The sequence below is a fragment of the Condylura cristata genome, unplaced genomic scaffold (assembly GCF_000260355.1).
Source record: "Condylura cristata isolate star-nosed mole 26May11 unplaced genomic scaffold, ConCri1.0 scaffold00016, whole genome shotgun sequence".
Classification (NCBI taxonomy): Eukaryota; Metazoa; Chordata; class Mammalia; order Eulipotyphla; family Talpidae; genus Condylura; species Condylura cristata.
The window spans coordinates 11,316,145-11,333,896 of record NW_004567117.1 but is presented as its reverse complement, the minus strand read 5'-3'; the positions used below and the strand labels follow the sequence as shown (position 1 = coordinate 11,333,896).

At 38.8% G+C, this 17,752-nt stretch overlaps 1 protein-coding gene across 1 annotated transcript in view; it reads right to left on the bottom strand.

Annotated features, from left to right (window-relative positions):
- GREB1L (growth regulation by estrogen in breast cancer-like) overlaps positions 1 to 11,620 on the bottom strand; it is a 218,656-nt gene extending 207,036 nt beyond the window's left edge. Inside the window, exon 1 of the mRNA XM_012725965.1 lies at positions 11,577 to 11,620. The gene's annotated coding sequence lies outside the window, so the exon portion shown is untranslated. The remainder of the gene's footprint in view (positions 1 to 11,576) is intronic.
- Positions 11,621 to 17,752: the final 6,132 nt, after the last annotated feature.

Below are 17,752 nucleotides of genomic sequence, written 5' to 3'. Positions count from 1 at the left end.
GGAGCAGAACAGGCAGATGGACGAAGTACACTGCTGAGCGGGGCAGCGGGCGGGTCAGGAGAGGTCTGCCACGCCATGTGGTCACCTGTGGGGCAGGCGGGAATCGAACTCCTGAGGAAGTGGCTTTAGCATCTCAGTGCTGTGCTTTAACCCACTGCGCCACCAGGGAGGGCCTTAATTCCTTTTATTTTAAATAACCACAGCAACTCCAGCAAATAGGGAAAACTAAGAGAAATATGAGCACACAGGGCAGATAAATAGCAGATAAACAACTGATTGACTTGTATTAAATTATCATTGGGTGAGATTATGAAGAGTCTTGAAGGTAACTGAAGAAATGGGATGTCATGAAACAAATTGCAAATTAACTAGTTGAGCATTTTCCTGACCATCTTCCATGTTAATAACCCCAGATTTCTTCTATTATCACCTCAGAGAATGGACACCTTCCAGGCTCTAGAATGATTTTTTTTAATAGTTTTATTTTTACATCATTTTGTGCATTTTTCCATCTCAGTTGTAATCCCCATGGATTTCCCATCACCAAATCACCATGTGCGATCACCACAGTCCAGTGCATTTCCCTTCCCCCACTGTTTTTTTGATCCCATTCTCTACTCCACCCTCATAAAATGTCTCTGGTATACAACTGTCCATTATTATTACTATTTTCTCGCCTGATCTGTTATACTCCTGCTTTGAGTGAAACCACCTGGTATTTTTCCTTTTCTTTCTGGCTTATTTCACTAAGCATGATCTTCTCCAACTCCATCCATGTTGCTGCAAAAGGCCCGTGTTTATTTTTTTTTGGTTGCTGAGTAATATTCCACTGTGTCTATGTACCACATCTTTTTAATCCAGTCATCTATTTTGGGCATTTGGGTTGTTTCCATGTATTTCCAATTGTAAATAAAGCATGTAAATAAAGTAGGTCAGAGAAAAAGTAGAGTCAAATAGGTCAAGTTAAAAGACCTAAAGGTCCAAGTTATCAAAAGATTTAAGAAATATTAGAGAAATATCACTAGAATACATTCATGAATATAGATAAGTAGTTGAAGCAAAATTGAGGGGAAAGCTCATTTTGAATTTTTAAAATTTATATTTGTTCCCATATTATTTTGATTTAAAATTGAAACAACTCAGGGACTCTCTGGTGGTAAAGGAGTTATTCTCAGTGCTATCAAGCTATCACCAGCCATTGCTATCAAGCAATCGCTAGCCACTGCAGCACGAGTTCCATCCCCAGCCAGGGAGCTAATCCACATCTCACAGCAGACCTCTCCAGTCTCACCTGTTGCTGCCCTCAGCAGTGTATTATAGTAAATCTGTCTGTTATGCTCCCCACTCTGTCTCTAGTGAATCTTCTCAACTTCTCACCTACACCTCTGGCCTGTACCCCAGTTCTGTATGCATAAATAAATAAATTTTAAAAAAAGAAGTCAACCTCACTCAATTCTCTTGAGTAAAGCAGAAGTCCTAGGAAATAAATATATATGACAGCTTTAATATAACTTTCAAAAAAAGTTTCTGCATTGATTTTCAGTGAATAAATAAACCAGTGCTGGAAATTTTGATATGAATTAAAGATCTTTATCAATATCAAGTAGGTATGAGATGACAGCTTATTATTAACTTGCATTCCACTAGCATTAATAAGACTCAACGTTTGTTCATATTTATTGACAATTTGAAATTATGCCTCTGTGGATAGTCTAGGTATATCATTGTTAAAATTCTGAAAAATTGTATTACATACTCAACAAAAATAAAGTAAACAACCCCATCAAAAAATGGGCAGAAGAGCTAAAAAGACACTTCTCCAAAGAGGAAATGCAGATGGCCAACAAGCATATGAAAAAATGTTCAACATCACTCGTAATAAGGGAGATGCAAATTAAAACCACAATGAAATACCACCTCACCCCAGGGAGAATGGCACATCTTCAAACAACTAGCAACAACAAATGTTGGCGAGGATGTGGAGAAAAAGGAACTCTCCTGCACTGCTGGTGGGAATGCAAACTAGTACAACCACTATGGAAAACTGTTTGGAGGTTCCTCAAACTGCTAAACATGGAGCTTCCCTATGACCCAGCAATCCCACTCCTAGGTATCTACCCAAAAAACACAAAAACACTGATTGAAAAAGATACCTGTACCCCCATGTTTATTGCTACTTTATTTACAATTGGAAAAACATGGAAGCAGCCCAAATGCCCAAAAGTAGATGACTGGATAAAAAAGATGGGGTACATATATATAATGGAATATTACTCAGCAACCAAAAAAAGAGAAACACATGTCTTTTGCAGCAACTTGGATGGAGCTGGAAAAGATCATGCTCAGTGAGATAAGCCAGAAAGAGAAAGAAAAATACCGGATGGTTTCACTCATAGCAGGAGTATAATGGACCAGGCGAGAAAATAACAAAAATAATGAACAACCATATACCACAGACATTTTGCAGGGGTGGAGTGGGGAATGGGATCAAAAACGGGGGGGTGGGGAGAGGGAAGTGCACAGGATTATGGTGATGGCACACGGGTGACTTGGTGATGGGAAACCCGCGGGGATTACAATTGAGATGGAAAAAAAAATGTACAAAATGATGTAAAAATAAACTTGTAAAATAAAAAAAATTGTATTGCATAAAATACTTTTAGTATTATCTTGTGTTTTTTTTTCATCTACAACAAAAAAATTTTTATCTGCCCATTTAGATCTTTTCATCATTTTTCTGTGGTGCTGGTTTACAAGTTATTTTTTGTTTTACAAAAAATTTTAGGGCCTCCCTGGTGCCACAAGAGGCTAAGTCTCAACATTATGAAACTATCAGCAGCCACTGCAGCATGAGTTTTATCTACAGCCAGGAACTGGACCCACATGGCACAGACCTCTCCTGTTACACCTGCGACTCCCCTCAGCAATGTATTTCAGTGGATATGCCTCTCCTGTTCCCTACTTTGTCTCTCGTGAATCCTGCCTTCACCCCAGTTCTTGTATGCATAAATAAATAAATCTTTTTTTTAAGTTTTATGTATCCATAAAATAAAAAATATATATTGAAATTGAAATCCATACCACATTAAGGTTAGAGAATCATGGAAAAGTTCATGATTCAGTCACATGTTGAGATGAAAAGGAAGGATAAAGAGAAAATATGGTCTCCCTGAATTTTTATTAAACCAGCTTTTTTAAAAAAAAATAATATGATCTAAAATTATTTATATTGTTGAGTATATGTATACAGAGGGATACATAGAAGAATGGCCTCTAACATGTTAACGGTATATAATTTAGGATGGTTAGGTTTCAAGAACAAGGGAAGAAAAAAAAAGAAATGAGAGCTTAAAACGGGGGGGGGGGGGGGGAAGGGCCCTCCCTGGTGGCGCAGTGGATTAAAGCACAGCACTAAGAAGCTAAAGCCACCTCATCATTAGTTCGATCCCCACCCCAGAGGTGACCCACATAGCATGGCAGACCTCTCCTGACCCGGCCACTGCTCCCCTCAGCAGTGTACTTCATCAGTCCACTTGTTCTGCTCCCCACTCTGGTGAATCCTCTCACCGCCTCTGCACCTCTGGCCTATACCCCAGTTCTGTATGTATAAATAAATAAAAATCTTTAAAAATAAAAAAAGGAGGGGAATGAAAATATGATTAAAGTAAATTTTTCTTCACCCTTTCCAAAATACAGAATAAACCAGATGGATGACAGGGTAGATAAGATTTTCAAGTGAAATGATTCCCCCATCCTCCAATAAAGGCAAGAATTACAGTAACCAAGTTCCCTGACTACGCCAACAGAATTATGTACATAAACTTACAATAAATATTGACTTAGTCATTCTGAAAAGCAGGAACTAGGTGAGACATTATAACAACTATATCTTCTCTTCCTTCCTATCATAACCTCTATAGGCAGTGGTAACAATTTTAGGCACACCTGGCCTATAAAACTAAATTTATAGAATATGTGTAAGGAGTGACTCCAAGACTTTGTGTGCATAAAATCCACCAATAAAGATCATTAAAATGCACATTCCGGAGTCCCACACCAGAAACTCATATTCAATAAATCAAGAGACCAATAATCCTCATTTAACAAGCACCCCAGGTGAATAAGGCAGGTGTTGACAGGTCACACGAAGCAACAGTGAATTTAAGGAGGTTTGATCTCTTTACAAACTGATTAACCAAAGAATTCAAGGAGTGCAGCACACTAGAGAGAACAAAGAGTTCTGAAGCTAAAAGATCTAGATTACTTCTGTAGCCTAATCCCCTACTTACTCCCTCTGTTGCCTCTCCCCTTTGGTGCCACTAGTCTCATAGCTGGTCTCATAGCTACGCCTCCCATAAAAGACTTTTCCCATAAACTTCCAATAGTCCAGTCCTTAGCAATCTTCAGGTCTTGAGTCACATCTCAACATCACCTCAGAGAGAATTGTAACCCTCCTCTACTCTAATTACCCCTTCTACCTTACTTTCCTTGCTAGCAGCTCTCCCTAAATAAAACATGACATTTTATTCATTTTCTTTTCCTTATTGTTTGTGTCTGACAAGGACAGGAATACTTGTTAGTGTTCTCCATTGCTACATTTAGTCTAGAACATTTCCTGGGCAGAGTACAAAGAGATTTCACTTGGCTAAAATAAAACAATGAAGCTTAAGAGATCCTATGATAGGAGACAGAGACAGCCAGTAAGTGGCCAGCTTGTTAATATGTAGATTTCTGGGCCTTGCCTGAGATTTTGATTCAGGTTCCTTGCTGTGGTATTTGAAATCTTGAATTTCTTTTTTTAAAGATTTATTTATTTATTTATGCCATACAGAACTGGGGTATAGGCCAGAGGTGCAGGGGTGGTGAAAGGATTCACCAGAGACAGAGTGGGGAGCAGAACAGGCAGATCAATGAAATACACCACTGAGATCGGAACAGCAGGTGGGTCAGCAGAGGTCTGCCACACCATGTGGGTCACCTCCAGGGCTGGGGATCAAAACTCCACAGAAGCAGCTGCAGCTAGCTTCAATCCACTGTGCCACCCATTTCTAACAAGAAACCAGATGTGACATGGATGCAGCTTGGAAAACTGTCAAGTTCCTTTATTCTCTTTATAGTGAAAGTCAACCTATTCTACTACATGACAACTCTCTACTAAAAAGGGAATGCTTTGTTATATTTTTATGCATTTTACAAAAGAGAAAAATCAGTCCCCTAATTTCTATGTCCCTAAGCTATCTACACAAATTAATAAAATGATTCTATAACAATGATACTTTACCTTAACCATGTATGTTGGATGTTTACTGCAACATATTTTTAACAAAAACATGAAGTTTAAGTTGCTTCCAATTTTTTATTCTTACAATGCTTCCTATGCTATTCTGCTTTGTGCATTTATTAATTATTTATTGTAAACAAATTACTGGAAGAGAAATTTCTAAATCAAAGCTTTTAGTGCAGTACTGTCTAACAGACCTTTCTTCAATAATGAAAATTTCTGTAGCCACCAGTCATATATGCTACTAAGAACTTGGAATGTGACCAGTTCAACTGAGAAACTGAATCCTTCATTTTATATAATGTTAATTTAAATCTAAATAATCACCAGGGCAAGAAGTTACCATATTCAATTTATATCTTAGAAAAACTGAGGGGAGAAAGAGACTACTATATTAGACAGTTATAAGACATTTAAGTCTAGACATTTCTACGAATTATTCTCCAGAAAACTTAGTTATTTACCTTCATTCTTTATGTATAACAATAATTATTTATTTACCTGATTACTAATATTAGTTATTACCTATTAAAACTTCATAGTCTGAAATTTGAAACGTGTGATTTTCATTTGTATTTCGTTGATTATAATGTTGAACTGGGTTGTTCTTCTGTCATCATAATAATCTAAATGGGAATATTATCATCCATGTTAATTAGCTTAGAGGTTGAAAATTAGTCTTGGATGAAAAAATGTACAAAATGCAGAATGATGTAAATATATGTAGATATATAAAAGAAAGTCTAACTTCCAGTTTGTTGGATATATAAGTCTTCTTGAAAAAGTTATTGCCAAATTTAAATTAATAGAAAAATATGAATTTCTAGCTCCCCTTGGAAAACAAGTGATCTGGGAACAGTGACCTATGTTTCCATAAGTCAAAAATTGGGGAGTTTTAGAAATTCTGCCACCTTCAGACTTTCTTGTCTATCAGAACTCATTATCCCCTATTATTTTACAGGTGTCCTGCTTTATTCAAACACATTACCCAGCTGGCATATATAGGCACCTGAGTTTATATAATTCCTGCTCTAGTTAAATTTTGAGTGATTAAAAGGCAAAAAGAAGCTAATTTTCATTTTCTGCTTAGCAGACAAGTGACTTTATGGTATTTCTTGAGTATTTTGTAACTAATATTTATTTAACTAGCAGAACACTTTTCTAGTGGTTTTGACATTTCCTGGGCTCCTCGAGCAGAAGTTCAGAACCAAAAGTATTGTTAAAATGCAGATTAGTAATCCTACCAATCCTCAGAGTTTCTACTGAGTAGGTTGGATTGGGTCCCAACAATTTTCATCTAACCCCATGCTCCAAATACAGCTTCACAATGAGATAACTTTTTTCTCTATGATATGGACACTCCTTGATTTTGATGACATAATATGAACTTGTATACTTCTTCCCCCAAACATATACACATTATTTCATTTTATCTTGATAACTAGAGTGATTATTGGTAACCCCATTTTACAGAAGAAAATTAAGACAAAGGAATTAAGAAATTCTCCCAAATGTATAAGAAGTTAAAAGAACCAGAACAAGCAGATTTCCTAACATTGGTAATAGAGGCAGACAGTAATCCGGGATACAACTGAAACTTCTCCAGACTGGTACCATAAAATAGAACCATGCTCAGGAATGGAGACCATACAAGATAAGGTTCACAACAACAAACATTTATCAAGTGCTGATTACGTGTTAATCTATGCTAATTGTGGTTATAGTCTCTTCTATAGGGACTGATGAAGACACTCATACACCAGAGAAAAATTAAAAATATAACCTGAAGCCACAACTTTGAAAAGATAGTGAATTTATCATAGACAGGACAGAGGCAAATATGCTAAAGAAGTGGTTGGTAGGGGTAAATACAGAATTGGGTAAAGAGAGGGGTCCCTGTGGGAGCTTCACATCTGGACTTGGAGAAGTTGCTATCACCAGTCAGTCAAGAATGGGAGGGAAGGAAGAGTACACAATAGGGAGCCCTCCTGGGGCTCAGCAGCACAAAGAGCTGCTGTTATCCACACAGGGTGTGTGTTTGTCAGAAATATCAGGGCTGCTGGGACTCCAGAACTTACAAGGGCATGCTTTTGTGTAGTCTAAATTACCTTGACTATATAAGAACTCAAGTCAGAGGGCATAACTTCATTATCCATTTATAGCCAAAAGACACCATGATTAGAGATCATGAAACTTTGTCTGACTCTGATTTTTCCAAAATTTGAGAATCATTCCTAGTAAAAATCTAGCGAACTCTGATCACAATAATGCTAACTATAAATCAGTGTTTCGAGGGAGGGAGAAGAAGACTAAATTTACTTTTCAATAGGATTGATAGCTGATATTATTTGTTCATTTTAATACCTTATTTGCTAAGATTTAAAATAACAACTAATAAAAAATACCAGAGTGAGGGTAATATAGTTAATTTGAAAAATTTAGAAAATTTTTTGAAAAATTAGAAAATTTGATCCAGTCTTCATTAGAGCTATAATTGATTTGTTCTATATGTCCACCTTTTGGTCTAGTTCAAAATGACTGAGGGAATTAACATTCCACCACTCTATGTGGAAAGGATAGTAGCAATACTGCTGAAAAAACTACCTCACTTTCCATAAGACCAAAGAAATACAAATAAAAACAATGGACACAATTTAACACTAACTAACATAAGCATATATAGGTTTTTAGTTACACTACAACTTTATATAATACTTTTAGAAAATAATTTGAAAATTACTAAAAATCTGGACATTTCCTAATAAGAATAATATCTAACATTACCTGTCTTTTCATATGTTATTGCTTTTTATCTTAACAGCCTTGCAAAGAACTATATCAATTTTACAGATTAGGAAGCTAAAGTTCTGAGAAAATAAGATATTTATCTTAATGTCAATAAGTGACAGAATTAGGCTTGAATCCTGAAAGTTTAATTTTAGAGCCTACCCATTTATAACTACTCTATACTCCCTATCTGATGAAACAATCCTTAGGAAGTTTTAAAAATAAAAATAAAGTAAGCTTCATCAGGGTGGTCATTTTATTTTCTTATATACAAGAAAACCCCCAAATAGAGGAAAGACTACTTAATTACTATACATCAAGGCAAATGATCATAAATTATTACAAATAATGGGAAGCAAATTACACAAAATGTTTGTAAAATAAAAGTAAAATTATATATACAATGTGATAAGACATCTACAAAAATATATACTTATATGGCAATGTTGGAAAGGTAACGTGGGGAAGTCATTCCATTTTATTAGAATTTCACCAATAGTAATTAAGTTTCTTTATTTTTGTGTCTGTTTTATCAATCAAGATTACACTAAGTATCCTTACAATCTATTCTTCTAGTTCCCATACCTATCATCATAATCACTATAACTTACTTATTTTACAGATTTATTCAAAATAATATTCTTTATTGGTAATTCTGAAGTTTTAAAACATGAGGTCTTTTTAATGTTAATAATTTTTGCAATCACCACTCAGTGTTGTCTTTAAGTCCCTTAATTGAGATCATACATAGTGATTAAAATAAGTTAATTCTTTTTACTTTCACAACTTTACAGTCATACCTCAGTTCAGTTCTAGCACATATCCAGGAATTATTAGCCCAGAGGTTGCAGGTGCTTGAGAGATTCAAAAAGTTTCCTACTAAGAACTGGCCTCTATGTGAATATTCATGCAGTAACTAAAATATCTTAGCTCCAAGGGATAATCATATTCTAACTACCATTCAGAACTACTGATTAAATTACGTGATGTCCCTTTAAAATAAGTACATGGACTTTATTTCCACTTTATCAAAAAAGATAAGAATTGGGTATGTTCAATTTCACTAAAAATGGTACCATAGGCTGTGAAGAAACTGACTCTTCTCTGTCATATAAGGTGATGTACAGAGGTGAGGCCCCGTCAGCCCAAAGTCTGGGCTTATAAGTAACTTAAACATGTATTTTGTGGTAAAGTAGCTGTTCTCTAATGATGTCAACTTCACAAAAGCAGGAATATAGTTTAAACATTTCTAATTTCTCTTCATGAATCTGTCATTCAGGAATTTTTTTTGTCAGTTTACTTTTTAATATCCACAGTTCAACTGGATGTTTCTTAGCCAACCTCAAGATACTACAATACTATTTTAATCATAAAATTTTGGAGATAGAAGGTCCTTAGAAAGCAAGTAGTTCAATTTATTTATTTAACTGAGGGTGAAACAAAGGTACTTTTGAGAAAGTTACTTCATTTAGCTAGTTTATGACAAATCCAGTCTGGAAATAAAAGATGTGACCTAATGTCTTCACCTTGACCTCCATATTTCTCCCTTGCCATTAATATATCAACAGGACTATACCTACATCCTTTTAATGTCTTTAGATACATACTACACTAGTCAGTAAAGCCTAATTCCATATCCTCTACTTCATAAAGAGTTCCAAAATGGAGGAAATATTCAACAAAGATAGTAAAAACCAGTGTCGAGTAGCTGGTGAGGGAGGGAGGAGAACAACAGTTTTAATACTTTTGCTTTCCATTGAATATTTATTCTAAGATTTTTAGCACTCTGATTTTCAACTGCAGTAAATATCAGCCTTAAGCCAAATAAAGGGTACTACATGTTATTGTGAGTAAATATCAGTATCAATCACCACTGATATATAGTTCAATCTTTCCTTATTTCAGTTCCTTTCATCCTTTATTTCCATACTATAATTTCTTTCTAAAAGGAAGCTTATGGAAGAACATACAAAAATTGACCATAGTGGATGTCCTCTGGGGAGGATATGGGAAGCATAGGGCAGGAGAGGTTTACTTTACACTGGTGTTTGAAAACTTTATCTTATGCATATAACTTTTCAATATTCATGAATTAAATGTCTCCCTGTAGTATGCCTATATGCATGTAATTCTATTACTAAATATTTTCAATAAAACAACTATTTTAAATATTTTCTCTTTTAGATAAGTTTTTAGTATTGCACTGTGTAAAACCACATCAAAATATTCAGAAAGACAAAAACCAACAGTCACAAAACTCAAAAGTAGAATTCCAGGAATTAAAGTATACGATGCACCAAGGAAGGAAAGGCCTTTAAAGGGGGGCATTTAATTAAAAAAAAAAAAAAGCTTTTGTGGAAAAGATCTTCCCCATTATTTAAATGTTAAGGTTTTAAAATGAAGTTTAAATAGGATTTCCCACGGAGGGGCACCTCTAAACATATGAAAAGTAGAAAGTAAAATTTGATTTCTATCTTCTCAACAGGGGTCAGAGGGCCCGTGTTGGGTGATAAAGACCTTTTAACAGTCACGTTCATAGAAGAAAGAAACATAATCAAGGAGTTTCTCCAGGACCTGTCCCCCTCAACTGGAGGCAGCAGCTGTTTCCGTGCAAATGAATCGTGCGACCTTACTTAGCTCGGTCGAACTGAGAAGCCCACGAACTGAATCTGCACAGATAATTTCCTTTTAATGGACCTCGCAAGAAGGACTGAGGGAATTGATTTACTTTAACGAACACCCTCATCATCACCCTCACCCGCCAGGGTGCACACCTCACGCCGCTGTCTACTGGTGTCAGGGACAGCTGTCAACGCCACCCTTTGTATCTCCTTCAGAATAAGTGGTCTTCAGCCGCTCTCAGAGAATTGGAAATGATGGCCGAAGACGCGCGCGCGCTCGTGACGAAGTGACATTTGGTGTGGAGACAAGAGAAACCTATGGACACCAAGCAAACGCCCAGCCACCGCTGGGCGCTCTCAACTTTCCCGAGCCGAGCCCCATCCTCTAGCAGTCACCTCCGCGCCTCCCTACCTGCCGTCCTCCCGCCCCGACGAGCTCCGGGAGAGCCCCCTGTGCCGGGGACAACGGTCCCGAGCGCGCCCCGAGCGGCGCCGCAGCCTCCCTCAGCCCACGCTCTGGCTTCCTCGGCTCCCGCCACAAAGGCTGCGAGGAGAGCCTGGGATGACAGGCCTTTGGCCTCCAGGCGCCGACCGCTCGGGCTGGGTCGGCTCAGGGGGCTACGAGAGGCGGTGGGGAGAACGCGTTCAGGTCCCGGACTGCCACGGCGCCTGTCCGCGCCACGCAAACACACTCTCGCTCACACCCGCACTCCGCCTTCCTACTGCTCCAGGAAAAGTCAGCAACGACGCTGCCCCGCGCAGGCAGGGTGTCCACTGCCCGCCAAAGGGCAGCGCCTGCCCGGCAGAGGCGTGCGCTCGCGCCGGGCTCGCGACCTCTCACCTCCCCGCCTCCCGCGCCGCGCCCCGGAGTCCCCGCAGCCGCTCACCTGGCCCTGGCGGGGCGCGAGGGCAGAGGACCAGGGGGTGGCCCTCTCCTCGGCCGGGGCTCCTCTCCCCACCCCCAGTCCGAGTACCAGCGCTGCGCTCCGCTCGCTCCCGCCGCCCTCCTCCGAGGTGCTAGCGCCGCCGGTGGCTGGCGTCTCTCTGGCAGGCGCGCCTGCCGCGCGCTCAGTCCCCCGGGGCGGAGCGAGGCGGCGGCCGCAGCGGCCGGAGGCGGATTCCTCAGGTGCGGCCCCTCCCGCTCCCGCGTCTCCCCGGCGGCCGCAACACCCGCGCCCCCTCCCCCCGCCCCGACTCCCAGAAGCGCGCCCGCGAGCGGCCCCGGGGCTCCCCCGCTCGCCTAGAGTGCAATGGGCACAAGTTCCCCGACCCACCCCCGTCGGGACGTCCCCACCAGACCGTGGAGCTCGCCGTCCGCTGTGCCCACGCCTCCAGGTCCGATCTCCACGACACAGACGATGTGCGTGGTCCCTGTGGGCAGTGGAGGATGGAGGTCTGAAGGGGGGTTCTTTAGGGAGGACGGTGCCTCCCCCTACAGAGTGTGGCTTTCGCGCGCAGCCGGAAAGAAAAATGTTCTCCAGGATTCTTCATTTATTCACAGAGGGCTCTAACCTCATTGCGAGATTGCTTTTTCTGTCCATTGGACGGCTGCTAAAGGACCATAAGCGTGAACTCGGCCTGGGCAATGTGGGTCAAAAACCCTTAGCATTTTGCAAGAGGAATGGTAGGCGGAGGCAGGACGCGGACAAAACCAAACCAACCCGGGAACTCCAGGCCAGAGACGATAGGCACAGGAGCACGCCTTCCCCCACTGCCCACCCCAGCCGAGCGGAGGCGGGCCGGGCGCAGGCGGGCCGGGCGCTTAGGGACGCTGCTTGCTGACCCCCGCCTAGTCCGCCACAGGGGCAGTCACTTCCTTCGGGTGTTGGGTCTTCTTGAGAGATGCTATGCACAGATTTCGCTCTACCTTTCACAAGTGATGATTTTTGTTATTTAGAAACATAGCTCCCTCCCATTTTTAAACATCATTGTTGCCAGAGGTTAAAGACTACACTCCTTTATGAACTGGATTATCCAAGCTCTGGAAGAAGCAGTTTTATGTTGGATGTGGAGGTAAAAAAGAGTTGACCTATTTTTAGGTCTTTGCTGACAAGTGTAGCCCCAGGTAGCTTTGCTAGTCCATGCAAGTGGGGGAAGCTTCCATGGTGTCCAGCCCACTCAGGGCTGCTAGCTAGCAGTCTTTTCGTGGAGTATCATCGTTAATTATAGTTTAAAGACAACTCCAATAAAAGTACATCAATTAAAGATCTCCTATGATTTCTAACTAAAGAAATAAATAAACTGAAATGAATTTTTTTCCTTTCTCTTTTGGTTGATACAGAGAAATCTGACTGGAAATCTGAAATCATCAGAAAATAACTCAAGAAAAGCATAGATCATGTCTCACTGGCAAAAGTAAGCAATGTGTTTGTAGCTTGAATTGTCTTCCTCCTGCACTAGGAAGACAGGTTTAACTGCCATGTTTTTAAATCTTTTTGTCCCTGTGGGAATTGGGGACAGAAATGTTTTTTGTTTTTGTCTTTCAATTGAATACCTGTTATCTGGCCTTTACAAACACTTTGAAATGCTTTTATGTGCCTGAAGGCAGGAAACATGATTTTCTCAATCACCCCGTATCCCCACCATCTGATCATACACATAATAAAGGTTTAGCACATGAAATCAAAGTTTTGAAATAACCATAACACAGAAAGGTGCCGGTGATTAGCAGTATAGGTCAGCATAGAAAAAAGTAATCCACTGTCAGCAAGCTCATTGTTAGAACTAGCATATATGTAGGAAAATAGTAAGTAGAAACCTGAGATTTCAAGTTCACCCCCTGAATAGAAACTAAGCTTACAAAAGGTTAAAGTAGAGTCTTTTGAAAAAACTAATCCTTCACAAGATCTATAGAGTTGGGGAGAGTAATACCTTACATTTTAAAGAAAAGGAAACTGAGAACAATGAGCAAGTTCACAGTAAAACCAAAGTGCAGTTTTCTCTAAATGTACTTCAAGGACCATTTGTCACATTCCAGGGACATCAGTCTGGAGATGTAAAGGTAAACTTGGACCTGACAGTATTCTGGTATTCATTCTTTATTCAATCAACAAATATTTATTGAACACCTACTGTGAGCCACATGGTGTAATGAGAACTGATGATTCATCAGTAAATTAGGCCCTAACAAGGTTAAAAGTTAGTGATAATAATTTATCCATATTATAGAAGATTGAAAACATGTCAATGTCTTCTTTATTAAAAAACATACTTTCTTGCTATGAATTTGTATACATGCCTTACCTCTCTGTTAGTATTTATATATTCTCCACTACAAACAGTAGTGGAGAAATATGATTATAAAATATGATATGCTTAAGAGTGAACATTCTGGGGATAGGTCACATACTTTTGAATCTTGGCTCCAAGACCTGCTTATTTGTAACCTTGATCAAGTTATTTGACTCCAACTCAGTGTCCTCATTGATAGAACATCATAAAAGCACATACTTCAAAGAGTAACTGTACTGAGATATGCATAGTGCCCAGCACACTATAAAATGTTAACTGTTGTCCTTGTCTGTGAATGCCTACACTCTTCCCCCATAACAATGATTCCCAAAAGTTTCCCCATAGATATCCTACAGTAAAACCTAAATTCAATGAAAAAATATAAAACTCACAGCAGTCACATAAATGATAGAATCCTTCTGAGAGTAGTTTGAAAGATCTTCTGCCTTGGCAATGGGAATTGTGTTATTTGTACTTTTGTAGTGATTTCTGCCTCCCTTGACACCACACTCTGGAAGACTTGTTTGTTCATTACACTTAATGGCCACATCTGAAATGGGCATCGGGATGTAAACCTTTCTTGAATACTTCACAGTTTTTTTTTTTTTTAAAGATTTATTTATTTGTGCATACAGAACTGGGGTACAGGCCAGAGGCTCAGGGGCGGTGAGAGGCTTCACCAGAGACTGAGTGGGGAACAGAACAGGCAGATCATCGAAGTACACTGCTGAGGGGAGCAGCGGGCGGGTCAGGAGAGGTCTGCCACGCCATGTGGTCACCTCCGGGGCAGGCGGGAATCGAACTCATACAGAAGCGGCTTTAGATTCTCAGTGCTGTGCTTTAACCCGCTGCGCCACCAGGGAGGGCCTACTTCACAGTTTTTACAGTCCATTTCCTGATGCTACAGGTTTGAGGTCCTAGGAACTTTTACAATTAAAGATTTTTTAAGGCCAAGTTTGTTCCTGATTTGATCATATAATTCCCTCAAACACATAGCAAGTTTCAAAGTTATTTACTCCTATGGGGTTCAGTGTGTCAATAGTCACACCCAATGTCCTTCCTTAACCATGATTCTAAATACTTTATTTTTTAAATTTCTTAGTTTTTTTAAAATTTATTTTAATAGTTTCGGGTAATGTTGATATACATCACTGTTACACTACAGAAGTGTAGGATTCCCTCTTGTTAAGTCATTGTTGCTATGGTGGACCTACACCAAAGAACTCACAGTCCCCTACCATAAACACTGTGCTCCCTTCCTTGTTCTTGTCCCTCCTCTTACTCTCTGGTAGCCCTATTCATCATTCAGCTTTCAAGGATTCGTTTTTTAGTTTTTTTTTATGATCCATTGTTTTGTTTTCCATATTCCACATATAAGTGATACCATAGGGTGTTGCCATCCTTCAACTGACTGACTAAGCATAATCCCTTCCAGCTTCACCTATTTTGCCATAACTAGCAAGAATTTACCTTTTTGAATGCTAAGCAGTATTGCATTTATATTTATATAAATATATGTATATATTCACACATACACATATATGCAATTTGTCATGAAAATTAAACAATCTGAGAACCACCATGTCCTCAGAAATTAAAAATAAGCATGAATATTTAAGTTTAAAAGACTATAAAAGCAGTTAATAGAAAATAGACAATGCTGAAAACTGATAGTGAACTGTAAGAGCATCTCAAAGAGTTTTTCCAGACTCAAGAGCAAAATAATAAAGACTTAAAAATTGTGGAAAGAAAGAAAAAGATATTAATGTTGGAAGCTTTGAAGCAAAACCAAAATGTATATTGCAAAAGATATTTTTTGACTATAAAATATCATCGAAAGGCAGTAAAGAAGACCTATGTAAATAGAAATACATCTTGTTTGTTAGAGTTAAAGAGGTAATATGTTAAGGTGGCAATCTTCCCATAATGATCTATAGATCCAGTATAACCCCTACCATATTACTGCTGCCTGCTTTTTTTTTTGGAAAAAAAAGAAAATTTCACCTTATAATTTCATATAGTAATGCAAGGAAACTCAGAATAGCCAAAGTAATCTTTAAATAAATCACAAGACTATACTTCCCAATTTCAAACCTTATTACGGAGCAACAGTTATCAAAATGATACATAAGATCAATGGAATAGAATTAAGAGTACAGAAAAAAAAAACCATGATCAATTGATTTTTAACAAGGGTGTCAAAATAATACAATGGTCAAAGAATAGTCTTTTCAACAAATGGTGCAAGGACAATAGAATATTCACATACAAAGTGGTGAGTTTGGACATCTGCCTTATATTAAATATAAAAGTTAACTCAAAATGGCTCTTACTCTAAATGTAAGAATAAAACCAAGAACACTATTTGAGTTAGGCAATAGTTTTGCTTTCTTTTTTTAAAGATTCACTTATTTATGCATACAGAACTAGGGTACAGGCCAGAGGTGCAGGCACAGTGAGAAGACTCACCAGAGACAGAGTGGGGAGCAGAACAGGCAGATTGATAAAGTATACTGCTGAGCAGAGCAGTGGGCAGGTCAGGAGAGGTCTGCAGCGCCATGTGGAACACCTCCGGGGCTGGCACTGAACTTGCACTGAAGCAACTGCAGTCACCAGGGAGGGCCAGCAATAGTTCCTTAATGTGACAGCCAAGGCAAAAGCAAGAAAGGAAAAACTAAATAAATTGATTCACAAATTTAAGACATATCAAAAGGACAATATCAAGAATGGAAGATAATATTTTTAAATTATAAATCTAATAAGGAATCTATTATTTGGAACATATAAAGACATATTATAACTCAACAATAAAAGACAAATAATTCAAAGGAAAAATGAATACAAGATTTGAATAAACATCTCCAGAGATGGTTAACAAATAATCAATAATCACACAAAAAGTTACTCAACATAATTAGCAATAGGGTAATATATATACCCTATATATATATAATATATATAGTTCAAACTCATACAGACAGAAAGTAGAAGGATGACAGGGTTTGGATGAAGGTAGAGGAAAGATAGAAGGAGATGGGAACTTATGGGTAGAGTTAGAGGTAAGATTAGGGCTAGAGTTTCCATCTAGAAGATGAAAAAAAGTTCTAGAGATGGGTTGTGGTGATGAATATACAACAGGTGAATGTACGTAGTGCTACATTCCAGCAACACTAAATTAACTAATTAATTTAATTAATGCCAACAACATTAAAAATAGTTAAAATTTGGGTTCTACCTGTTGGCACACAGATTAGAGCACAGCACTATGAAACTGTCCACAGCCACTGCAGCATGAGTTTGACTCCCGGCCAGGGAGGTGACCACATGGCACAGCAGACCTCTCCTAACAGGCCTGCTGCTCCCCTCAGCAGTATATTTTGGTCAATCTGCCTGTTCTGCACCTCACTCTGGCTCTGGTAAATCCTTTCACCTCCCATACCTCTGACCTATACCCCAGTTCTTGTAAGCATAAATAAATAAATCTTTTTAAAAATAGTTAAATTTTTAGGTAATTATATATTTTATATAATCCCCATGCTCTTGTGATTGGATCAAGGATGGACAATACATAGTAGATTCTGTACCCATGGTTTTGCGTTCTACCATTTCAGTTATCCACAGCCAATTGCTGTCCAAAATTATGTACAAGAAGATATTTTGAGAGACCACCTTCACTTAACTTTTATTACAGTACAGTGTTGTAATTGTTCTATTTTATTTCATTATTGGTTATTGTCATTTAACTTTTACCATGCCTAATCCATAAACTATCATAGCTATATATATATTAAAAAAAAGCATAACATACATTATCTGTGGTTTCAGGCATCCA